We start from the raw sequence: 12756 nt of genomic DNA on the forward strand, positions 1-12756 counted from the left end.
TCTATTTTACAGTTTATAGAAAGATGTTTTTTAAAGGAAAGGATGGTTGTCCTACTATTGAAGAATACATAAAAGATCAAAAGTCAAAAAACACATTGTGGGCAACCTTCCTATGGAGGTATTTCATAGTTGAGGCTAAAATATGGTGGAAATCACTCAAGCATGACAATATGTAGGAGCTTCCAATAATGAATTCGAAAAATTCATTTTGGACAAGTGGTCTCATTCTAGGAAAAAGGACAATAAGAGTCATAAATGCTTATTTCCTGGTATCTCAATACTCTGGGTTAATGGATGTATTCACGAGGAGAAGGTCATTGTTTATATCAACCCTAGTTGTAAGCATATCCTCATCAATATCAATTGGCCAAAATATTGTGACTTTCTCCACAACATATTTAAATAACATATTTTGATGGTGCGCATACCCAAGTATTTAAGAACTTGAAGATTACAATGGATAAGTATGTGTTGAATTGATATTTTCATGCTTGATATATGGATGGGTAGGGTGTTGTTTTGTGATATCGTTGGATGGATGCATTTGGTACAGTCAATGTTAATGTGCAAAAGAAATTTTTGAAGCTATGCTACAAAAAGAAGAAAGTTACGTTGCAGGATATTTCCATCGGTAAACAAGTAGAGGCTCAAAAGGCGCAAGCATAAACCTCTATAAGCAGTGACACATGAGATAATCATTCTTTGGTGGAAGAAATAATAGAAGACAAGCCAATAAAGAAACAAAAACAAGTAGCACAAAATGAACTAGACACCATTGAGGCACCATCGACTAGGGAATTGAAGAAGGAAACAGTCAGTAAGGCTTTCATTTATCACCACCTACACCACCCAACAAGACATCAATTACCGAGAAACAAATGAGGCTAAAGAATGAAGGCACTTGGAGGACACATGAGGAAGAATGGTGACCCAACCACAACACATCTACACATGGGAACCATAAGAACCAAATTCCATCTCAAGCAAGGGAGCATCTGTTCACCTTTCTTTTGAATGGATGGATGCATGTGCATGGTACTAGTGGAATACTCTTTTGAGTAGGTCTTATTATTTTTTTTTCTCGTGTTTGAGTGATGAAACATGTTTTATGGGGAGTGGAATGTAGTATACATGGGGGTGGATAATATGGGGTACATAAGGCGGTACCCAAGGGAATAATGTGATGTAAAAATGGGACCACAAGTAGTTAGTTTAGTTAATAAATCTCGTAAATGGGTACCCCCATTAATGATGTTTTTTAGTTTTTGACCCTCATTAAAAAATGGGACGTGAATTATTTAGTTCAATGAAGGATGATGAATAAATAGGTCATAGCCAATAAATCAAGCGGTAAAGTGACATTATGGAAGCGACCACAAGTTAGGGTTTTTTAGAGTTTAATATCTTAGAGAAGTACATATAGGTAAATATAGGAAGCGAATGGATGTGAGTGTTGTTTTGTATTTACAAACACATATATTTTGGAGTGTTCTCCTTCCTTAAGGAGTGATAATATAGAGTTAGTACCTCAAGGGTTTTAAATTAATAAAGATGTATTTTGATTGTTATTCTTGGATTTATCCAAGAGTTTTCTCGCTAGAGATTCTAATTTATTTTTACAATTACGACAGTAACTGTACCCATGGGATTAAAACCATACTAAAATTTTCAGCGAGGCCATGTAGTGTCTTACCTCACTAGGTCTATGTAGCGATTACATGGAACTAACTAGGATGAGGGAAAATTGAACCAATTTGAGTTGTAAAGACCTAAGTATTCAACTGAGAATCTTTAGGCATATAGATGGTCGATTCATTAGTGGCCTGAGAAAGTGGATTTCTAGAATATCCATGGGTAAGTGGTTGTACTCATTTCCAGCTAAATGGAGAGGAAGGACATGAGGATCACATCATAAAATGGATTCTATAGTTCCCTTTGAGCTTGATGATTTTTATAAGTACGTGTACACATGCTCATACGAATGGGAAGGAGGAGCACCACAAGATCCTGCTCAATGAAATGTGTTGGAATATTTCTAGGACAAGAGGATTCAAGTAAGTAGTTGTATTGATGTTCATACAAAGGAGGGAGAGCAATATGGCCTCGCACTCTATTTGGCTTGGTTGCAATGTGGCTTTCTAAACACTTGGATTGTGAAGGGTTTGTGTCCAATAAAGATTCAAACTATGGAGTAGAGTACTTGCCCTCGCCAGGTTATTCCTTGGTGTTGAAAAAAGGCCTTCACTTTCTTCAAAAGAAACAAAATAAACAATAAAAACAAAAAAACCAAAACAACTTCTACACTACCTACAAAGTTAAATAAAAAACTACCAAACTCATAACATGCAAAATATTCCAATCCTTTCAATCAATATTTTAGATGAGTATTGAAAACCCTAAAAAACAACCTTCATCTCAATATAAAACGATGCAATATTCATCATGAAAATTCTATTCCTAATTTATACATTAGGGAGATTTTTTCAATCATTCATCTCTCTATATATATTCTCATAAAAACCTAATAATACAACGACTAAATTCCAACCAATTATCCCACATGCTATGCATCGTTAATATTATTATATCTTTTTACTCGTTATGAACATTTAAATAATATCAATATTATAATTAAAAATATTAAATAATAAAGCATTTTAAAATAAGACCATTTTATTTAAAGTTTTATTTTAAATAGGTCTAACACGAATTTAAGGTTTCTAGTCATTTTTTATATAAAATATTTCTTTTACATAAAAATATTATGAGCAAAACTCTGAGTTGAAAAACTTTGGATGCCAAAAAAATTTTACTTTCATTTTATTTTAATTATTATTTCTTTTATTATTTAATTTTTAATTTTAATTATTAATTTTTTAATTATTTAATTTTTATTTTTATTTTTGTATAATTTAAGTGGGCTAAAATATTTATAGGACAATGAATTATAACATATCTTCCATATTGGGGAGTTGGTAAGCGATCGAGGCTAGAGAGCGGTGGAGAAAAAACTAGGGTTTGAAGGAAAACTATTCTAACTGGAGCTTGAGTACAAACTTTGGAGGAAGACAGAGCCAGAGCGGCAGAGCTTCGCAGAAGAGGGCAGATTCTGACTCTGCAAATGGAAAAAGCGGGGTCCATAGGGACCCCATCATATAAACAGGGAATGATGCACAAAGGGAAAGTAGCACCAGAAGGAGTGCAAATTTTAGGCTCTGAGAAGTTCGGTAAGGAAGATGCGACCAACAAAGGAAAGAGAAACAATGAGAGTATAAACACCAAGAAACATAAAGGAATCATAGGAAGCAATAGTACAACAAACAGAGAGAGTAGAAACCCAGTCATAGCACATGTTACACAAGGAAATGAGCTGGAGGAGGCACAATCAAAAGAAAACGAGGAACCAAACCAAGCCAAGGCAGGACAGGAAGGAACATCGTCAATAGCCAAGAAGAAAGAAAACCAAGCACGATGCAAGCCCAAAGCCACTGATACCCTAAGGGTAATAATTTCTGATCTGGGACTTCAGGGGTACTATGACCACATGGCAGAACATGCAATTATCTGCAAGTTCATGGCCTTCTAGCCAACGGAATGAGCACTTTGCATGTGGATAATGCAACAATGGAAACCAAAAGGAGATTTAAGGCTACACTTAAGGGCCAAAGGATTCTTTACAGTGGTTTTTTCCAATCTAGAAGACAAGGATCGAATATTTGATGGAGGATCATATTTCTTTGCCTCAGTAGGTCTCTACATGAGACCATGGAAACCCAACTTCACGCCAGAATAGGAAACCTTTAAACAGTTACTAGTCTGGATTCGTTTATTCTCCCTACCAATAGATTATTAGGGACATGCAACAGTGGAACAAATCGGAAGAAAACTAGGAACCTTGATCAAAGCCTTAGAAGCAACACTACAGAAAAGATATACCTCTTGTGCTAGAATCTGTGTGGAAATGGATGTCTCGGGAGCACTTCATGAGGGCCTATGGTTGGAATACAGAGACGAAGTGTATTTTCAAGCTATAGACTGTGAACAGATCCCGTTGCTCTACAGGAAGTGTCAAGAGCATGGCCATTTGATCAGAGAATGCCCAATCAACAAAATGGTAGAGAATACCAAGGAGAACAAAGAAGATAAAAATAAGGAAGCCTTTTTGCAACCAAATGCAAGACAAAGAGCAAACAAAAAAAGACTAAACAAGGTAAGCACTTCCCTCAGAAACACAAGCAATGCTTTTGAGGTGTTAGAATCAGAGATGGAGTCAGAGAAAAACAATACAAAGAGTGAGATGCTGAAAGAAGGTCAATCCAAAGCCACAACAGGAACAAAAGAACCAATTTCTAAGCCAACAAGCAACACACCACACTCAGGGTCCAACGAAAGGTTTAGAAGAAGATTTAGAGATGTTAACCAGTGAAATAGGGCTTGAGGATATGGAATTAAGTGAAATGCTCGAACAAGAAGGTATGGATCTACCAAACATGGTAGAAGACTAGAAAAAGAAAGGAATGGAACACATTTCAGAAGAGGAGGTAAACAGAATTAATAGCTTATTCATAGCACGACAACAAGCAGAGATGGAGTTGCAGAGAAAGAGCTCGAGAATAGAAAAGGTGCTAGGGGTAAGAATGCAACGACTGCATCAAACCTCCACCAACTCAAAGCACTGGAAAAAAAGAGGAAGAAGGACTAATAATGAGGCGTTACAAGAACTAGGACAGGTGCTCCTCAGTTCAGGTAAGATGAAAGCCCTTGAGGAGTTCACATGAACCTCCTAAATCATTTTTATTATGAAAGTACTTTCATGGAATGCTAGAGGGCTAAATATCCTGAAAAGCATCGTTTATTAAAGAAGAAAGTTCAAAAGGGACAATTGGACATAGTATTTCTGGAAGAAACTAAATGTTCCATCCAAACAATGGCCAATATTAGTAAAAAACTGAGTAAACGAATGGACCACCTAGAAAAAGCCAGTAGTGGATGGGAAGGGGGTGTGGCCATTCTTTGGAATCCACGGGTGATGCAGCTAGTTTCATTTGAAGCAGCCAGATCTCATATTTCAATAGAATTCCAAATACTAGGGAATCCAGAAACATATTTATGCACAAATGTCTATGGACCTTAGAAACTAGTGGCCAAATTACTATGGCTTAGCACTCCATACAATTAGCAGCTAAGATATCCTCATGTGAATGCTATCTTTGGAGGAGATTTTAACATGATCACTATGCTCACGGAAAGGAAAGGAGGTGTAAGAGTGTTGAATAGGGATATTGAAGCTTTCAAAGACTTCATTAACTCGGTGAAGCTGGTAGATGTCCTCCCTAAGAGTGAAGCCATTACGTGGAACAAAAAAAGAGCAGGTGATAGGCAAATAGCCTCTCAACTGGATATATTCTTAGTAACAGAAACCATTCTCCTAGAAGGGATCACTGTAGAGTCAGACATAATGCCGAGTGGAGGTTCTGACCATTGGCCCATAACAATGACGGTAGCTATCCAAGGCACACCTAGGAATAAGCTATTTATATTTGAGAAGTTTTTGCTCAGTCATTTGGAGTTCATTACGAAAATTGAACAATGGTGGAATGAACTGTTAGGCATAAGAGGAACTAAATTGTTCATTCTACAAGCTAAACTTAAAAACATCAAAGCTAAACTAAAAGCATGGAATAAGGAAGTCTTTGGTAACATATTTAAAGAAAAAAAGAATCTGGAGGAACAAATGGAACTAATTCACAAGGATTGGATTCAAGGAAATATTAACGAAGATTCAAGGAATATAGAACAAAAACTAATGCAAGACTGGCAGGCTAGATGCCAACAAGAGGAAGTGTTATGGAAGAAAAAGTCGAGGATACAATGGGTTAAGGAAGGTGAACAGAGTGCTAAATTTTTTCATATATCGTCCATTGATCATATAGGGGCTAATAGAATATTAAGCATCAAATATGAGCAAGGAACCGTGGTTCAGACTCATCATCAGATCTCAAGCCTTCTTATAAATAATTTTAGCGAGATTGCTAGGGAACCTGAGATTGATAGAGAGGAAGCTATCAATGAACTGGTAACTGCTATCCCCAAGGTCATCAACAAGGAGCAAAACAAGGCCTTAAATTGAGAAGTCACCTTGGAAGAAGTAGAAGAGGTTACGAAAGATATGCCAAATGGTAAGGCACTGGGGCCGGATGGTTTCACCATTGACTTCTATAAAGTGTGTTCGGAAATCATTAAGTTAGAGGTTTGGGATGTGGTAGAGGATTCCCGTCGATCCTCTTCCATCCTAAAATCCCTGAATTTGACGTTCCTAACCCTTATTCCAAAGGAGGAGGAAGATTGTTTCTAAAGTCATAGCCAACAGATTAAAACCAATTCTTCCTGGAATCATTTCAGGAGAACAATCAGGATGTGTAGAAGGGAGAAAAATAATGGATAACATCTTGCTCGCTCAAGAGATTATCCACACTCTCTGAACTCGGAAAAAAGTAGGCATGTTAATACAGTTAGACCTATCAAAGGCTTATGATAAAGTAAACTGGAACTATCTGGAGGCTATTCTTGAAGCCTTTGGCTTTGGAAAACAATGGGTGGCCTAGATCTTAACCTTGGTTAAATCTACCAGATTTTCAATCCTGGTTGATGGAGCTCCAACAACCCAGTTTACTTCCTCTCGAGGTCTACAACAAGGAGACCCCCTTTCTCTTTTTTTATTTGTTATTCTAATGGAAGGGATAAGCCAGCTAATCAGCAGAGCAAAAGAGGAAGGAATTATTTAGGGACTCCAACCCTTACCCTCAAGCCCTCCAACTACACATCAACAGTTTGTCGATGACACAATGTTGCATGGGATGCCATCAATTAAAGAAGCTCATGGCTCCAAAAATATACTCAATTTCTTTAGTATGGCCTCAGCTATGGAGCTTAATCTAGCTAAATCTTCTATTTTCTTTTTGAGTACTCAACTTGCTGTCCAGAGGAATCTCTCTAACATCCTAGGTTTCAAAAGATGCAATCTTCCTTCAAGATGCCTTGGCATTCTGCTGACTGACAAACCTTGGAAAGAATTGCACTGGGAAAAAATTATTGCTAGCCTAGAGAAATGATGTCATCATCGGACACACAGAGCCCTTAACTTTGCAGGCTGTCTAGTCCTCACCAAATCAGTCCTTCATGCTGTGCCGCATCACATGATCTCCATTCTCCCAGCACCTAAAGGTTTTCTTCAAAGGATGTCGTGCATCCAAAGCGAGTTTCTTTGGTCCGGAAATTCAGGGAAGAAAAAGTGGTATCTAATGGCATGGGATAATATATGCAAACCCAAACACTTGGGTGGGTTAAATCTGCAAAACTCCCTCACAGTCAACCATGCATGTGGAGCCAAATTATGGTGGAGGTGGCTAAAGGAACCCAATTTACCTTGGGCAAAGCATTGGAAAGCTAAAAATGCAAATAACTACAGCATGCAAAATTTGATTAGGATGCAAGAAACCCCTCATGGCTCTCATATTTGGAACCTTGCCAGAACAAATCGACACATAATTCAGGAATAAAGCTTTTGGGAAATCCGAGATGGAAAGTGGGCCCTATTTTGGGAAGATGCTTGGCAACAATTAACTAAGCTGGAAAGCCATGAATTTATCAACATTCAAAGAAGAAGCCAGGAGCTAAGGAGAATGATAGTAAACCATTACTGGAAACCAAATGAGAATGACCAAGCATGGAGAATGTGGTTATTCAGTGATACAAACACACCAGAATGGGAAAACGACAATATAAGAGCTCTAAAAATAGAGCTGGACAAAAGAAAGATAAGGTTGTTGATACACTACATTAGGGAAAGCTCAAGGGGGGCAACTTCTCACTGAAAGAAGCAAGAGTCTACATAGAAGGAAATTAACATAAGGAAATAGTCAAGTGGTATAGTAAGGTGTGGGATGCACAACTTTGGTCCAAGATTAAAAATTTCCTCTGGCTTTTGATGCACCGAAGAACACTTACCTGGGAGAACCTTAGGAAAAAAGGGTTCATAGGCCCCTCACGTTGTCCCCTATGTGGAATTGAGGAGGAAACCATGAATCACCTCCTCAATACTTGAGAATGGACAGACAGCCTCTAGAATTCGATGGAATCCATATTTAACAGGATAGATAGGGTAAGAATCTCAATTCAGGAGAGCATAGAGAATTGGAGAGGCAATAGTTCCAAAACCCACATGGTTAATGCAATCTGGAACCTCATACTAGGCTTTATCGTATGGACGGCATGGAAAGAGAGAAACGGAAGAGTATTCCAAAATGAAACCAGAAACATTGAACTTATTAAAGGAAAATTCTGCATAATGTAAGAGAAAAAGTTCTTACCAGAGGGAAAGCTGAACATAATAAGGATTTCTCAGTGGATGACTTGTGGATTTTGAAGGCATTTGGCATTGCGATAGGAACCATAACTACATCTTCAAATCAGCTACAACAATAAGGCATAGTCGTGAATGCCTGGATTCCTCCACCGTTAGGATTTCTGAAACTCAATTTTGACGGGGCTTCTCGGGGGAATCTGGGACCTGCAGGTATAGGAGGGGTTCTGTGGAATCACAAAGGCGAAATACAACATATTTTCAACCAAGCGCTAGGGAAAGGAACTAATAATGAAATGGAATTCATAGCATTAGAGAAAGGATTAATAATTCTCAGGTGCCTAAACAGGAGCCACGATGGTGGAAGGGGATTCACAATTGCCATCACAGCAGCAAGGAGAATGCAGGCAGGGGTGCAACCGAGCAAGGCCACGAAGCATTAGAGACTAGCCAAAGTGACAGAGCTCATAGCAGAGCACCTCTCCTACCTCGACGGAATCATACTACAGGTAGTGAGAAGAAAGGAAAATGCAGTGGCAGATCATCTGGCCAACTTTTGGATCGAAAACCACTCTAGCTACCTGGACACATGTTGGCATGAGGTCACATGCACTGAAATTCAAAGTAAGTGCTCACTTCTCGCGAGACGAGACATAAGTTAACGGAAGAAGTGGTGCAGGAGTACGAAGAATTTTGCCTTAATTGAAAATGAAGATAACCAATCGAAGGGATATCAGCCATCAGACCCATGAAGGACATAAGGAGGAGTGGAAAATCATCCACATGAACATAGGCCATCAATCAAGGCGAACTACCAACAAAACCTATTATCAGTGCCATCAACAAATCAAAGGGTAGGACAAATGGTATTCAAATAGTATGTTCGAGTGTGGTGGTGTTAAGACTAAGGATACTCATGATGAACTGGAATTGGGAATTTACAACAATAGTTATTATGGGAGGATCAACACCCTTTCGACGGTGAAGTGGAAATCCTAGGGCCAGATCTGGTCACCATCTACTATATCTACAGTTTCCCACCACAAGAATAGCACACAATCCTCTCACTTATTGCGACATAACAATCGCTGCACCAGAAGAAGTTTCAGTGTTTCGACATTTTTCAATAGCAGGATGGTGCGAGAAGGTAGTCGAAATGTTTTGGCAAACAAGGACCCGTTGAAGGCAAGGGCGGCCTATGAAACTAGGACTACCTAAAGAAAAAGTGAAAAATCGAGGAGATAGAAGTGGAGGTATTAGAGGAGGAAGAACGATTGGAAGAGCAAGATCTGGCGAAGGAAAATGAATGGCTTCATGACCCGGGTACTACAACCACTACAGGAACTCAATTTATTCGCACTTAGGCTGAATTTTGGAGAATGAAAACCATGCTAGCCAAGGCGCATAGCATGTAGGGCGAAGATATCAAAAAGGTTCATCAGTCAACCTCCTACAGTTCGACAGAGCACATGGCTAAACTGGATGCAGTGGAATTCGATCTAAGCACCCTATCACAAGAAGTCAGATTTTTTTGAAGAAAATGACTATCCTCATCAGTCTTCTCAAGAATTCCATACTTCAGGGATCATCAGCTACGATGGAGAGCAGGAAGGAAGCAACGGATACTAGTCAGGGTAAGAGAACCATGCATTAGCGTAATCCTCAGCCTGAGAAAGGGACTGAAAAGGCAGGCCCAAGTAATCCCAGTAAATATTATGTTGTCCTAAAGCTGTAACAGCTTATCTGGTTCAGTTCTCTCATCTCGTTTTGGTATGTTTTGTTCCTGGTTTCTAAATTACTCGTTTCTTGTTAATGCGAAGAGCACCCTAGTCTTTCAGTCTTTTCGTACCATTGTTCAGCCATCCAGTGTGATGGACTGTTTTGTTGTCTCAAGCCCTTCTCTGGGAAATCCTGCGTGGTTAGCCTTAGGCTCAAGAAATCATGTTTTTTCCACTCCTAGACATTTCGAGTGGGTAAGGAAGTCTTAGTTATGTCTGTGCATGTAGACCATTTTGTATATTATGTATTTGATGAATTAATATAAAACTGCTCACTTACAAAAAAAAAAAACATCTCTTCCATATTGGGATAAAGAGTGTTTCTCCGCTCAAAAATAACACCAATCTAGATCCATCTTAACTCTAGATTTACCAAGGATCAAATATCTTTTCACTCGGAAAAAATTTTTCACATCTTAAGAGATTTGGTCAACTCGACACTTGGTAGATCTAGAGTTGATAAATCTAAACTAGTTTTATTTTCAAATATTGAAAATTAAAATTAACTCAAATAGATTACAGAAAACACACATAAAAATGAGACACAAAATATTGGCGGAAAAGGCTTCAGCCTCATGGCTTCCTCAGGTATTCTCTCTCTTTTTCATTAAAATAATTGAATATAGTGTTACAAATAAATAGATGAGAGACAGTGTTCTCAAGATAGTGCGTGCTATCTTAGACACCTTTGGTTGAGATAATTTCTCACCAGACACACACCAATATATGAGTTACCTAAAATAACTCGTATCTTAGAGGAACAACCCAAGAGTTAGGCACAAATTCCTAACTTGTAATATTTAATTTATTTATTTATTTTTGGATTTATTATTGTTTTGTGAGAGAGGATAACATTCTCCCCCTCAATGATAAATCCAAGATAAGAAAGAGGAACCATCTTCCAAGTTCTCATGTTGATCCTCAAAAAACATTGCCTAAAAAAACCGCCAAATCTGGATGTTGAAGAAACTGTAATATGAAGAGACTGTGTTAGCTACATGACTGATTCATCTCTGGATGACGCTTGACAACTCCATCATGTGCCAAGCCACAAAAGGATCCAACTATCCTTTGCTTAGAAAACAACATCCGGTGTCCACTGACACAATTTGATGAACGCTCACTGGCGTATTTTCCAATGATGATCACCCACTGGCTGAAGATGTCGAGAAACAACTCAATGTTGCTTTTACTATGATGAAAGCTGCTCACTGTTGCCTTTGCTATCGATCACCCACTGGCAAATTTGTTGATGCTCACTGCTGATGAAAAATTCCCATTGGTTGATGAAGACGCCCATTGGCTGCTTTGTTGATGTTGTCGAGACTTTCAGTTAGACAACCACTTGCCAATTTCATTAACAATTTCCCCCCTTTGTTACCTGAAGGGAGATACAATCTTCTTCATATTATATTCGAATGCAGAACTCCCCCCTTTAAGTGAAGGAGAGTTTCACTGTTGTACTCCCTCACTCAACTGCATTAGAGTACCATCATCGGTTCACTGCGGGTTGCACTATGTGTGATTGTAGTCGGTTGTAGAACTTAGAGAATCTTTTGACTGTGGATGACCATTCCCAAGGATTGATGCATTCATAATGTATCTTCAATCTGGCTGATTTTTGTAGGTTGCGACATTTTTCTGAGGAATAATTGGGTTTTCCACAATGGCGACAAGGACAGAGATCAAAACATTGATCTTCCATATGACCGGTTCTTTGAAAATGAGAACATTTTGGTTGGACTTCAACTTCAGGTTGCGTGAAATTCTGTTTGTCTACAACTTTCTCATAACCTATTGCGATGAGTTGTGCAAAAAATCCTGCACTCACGAACTTAATTGGCTTGGAATAATCTGGGATATGTAAGTTGGTGTCGTCAGTGACATATCCTAAGCCTCATCGATTCTTGTTATTTTGAATTTCCTCCCAGGGCCTGATGATGGGTTTGGAAGAAATTTGAATTGGAACAACTTCGACACTTGAAGCTATTGGGATGAATGACTTATCATCTGGATGGTTCAAAGACTTGAAAGTATCACTCGTTTCTTGCAATTCATTCCTTTGAAGTTTCTATTCGAGTTGAAGAAACTCAATGGCTTCATGTGTTTGTCATAGATGCCATGAAAGATCAGCAGGAGTTTCTTTGTTGATGTGCACCATGTCTTCATCACTGGAGATCATCAAACTATGAAGAATGTTTAACAACTGAATATGTTTTGCCATCTGAACTTGCTCACTTGAAATCAAGCTTTCTTGTCGTAGATGTTGTGTTGTGAACTGTTTCACTTGATTTTTTTACTTGCATGACAGACTTGCTTGCTATGGGACTTGAATGGCATGCTCGCTTGACTTGTTTCTTATTGCACCTGCTGGGAACACTTGCTAGAGTTGTAGAATTTTCTTGCTTAAACTCTGGAATTCATGCTCGCTTGATCACGATTGTGTTTGCGTGAATGCTCACTTGCCTTGCTTGGTGACTTCTTGCTCACTTGAAGGAATAGCCATGCTCGTTTGATGTCGATCTCAACTTGGTTGATTAGTGTTAGAGTTGAACTTGTTTGGTTGCATTGATGGTTACTGCAATGAACTTCACTCTGGCTTGCCTGAAGGTTTGA

At 38.6% G+C, this 12756-nt stretch overlaps 1 pseudogene; it reads left to right on the plus strand.

The window, feature by feature from the left end:
* The first annotated feature begins 3961 nt into the window (after nucleotides 1-3961).
* LOC149210027 (chaperonin CPN60-2, mitochondrial-like) overlaps nucleotides 3962-12756 on the plus strand; it is a 45351-nt pseudogene continuing 36556 nt past the window's right edge.

The sequence above is a fragment of the Pinus tabuliformis genome, chromosome 1_2 (assembly GCF_031772625.1).
Source record: "Pinus tabuliformis cultivar Carrire ecotype Pingquan chromosome 1_2, CPIR1, whole genome shotgun sequence".
Classification (NCBI taxonomy): domain Eukaryota; kingdom Viridiplantae; phylum Streptophyta; class Pinopsida; order Pinales; family Pinaceae; genus Pinus; species Pinus tabuliformis.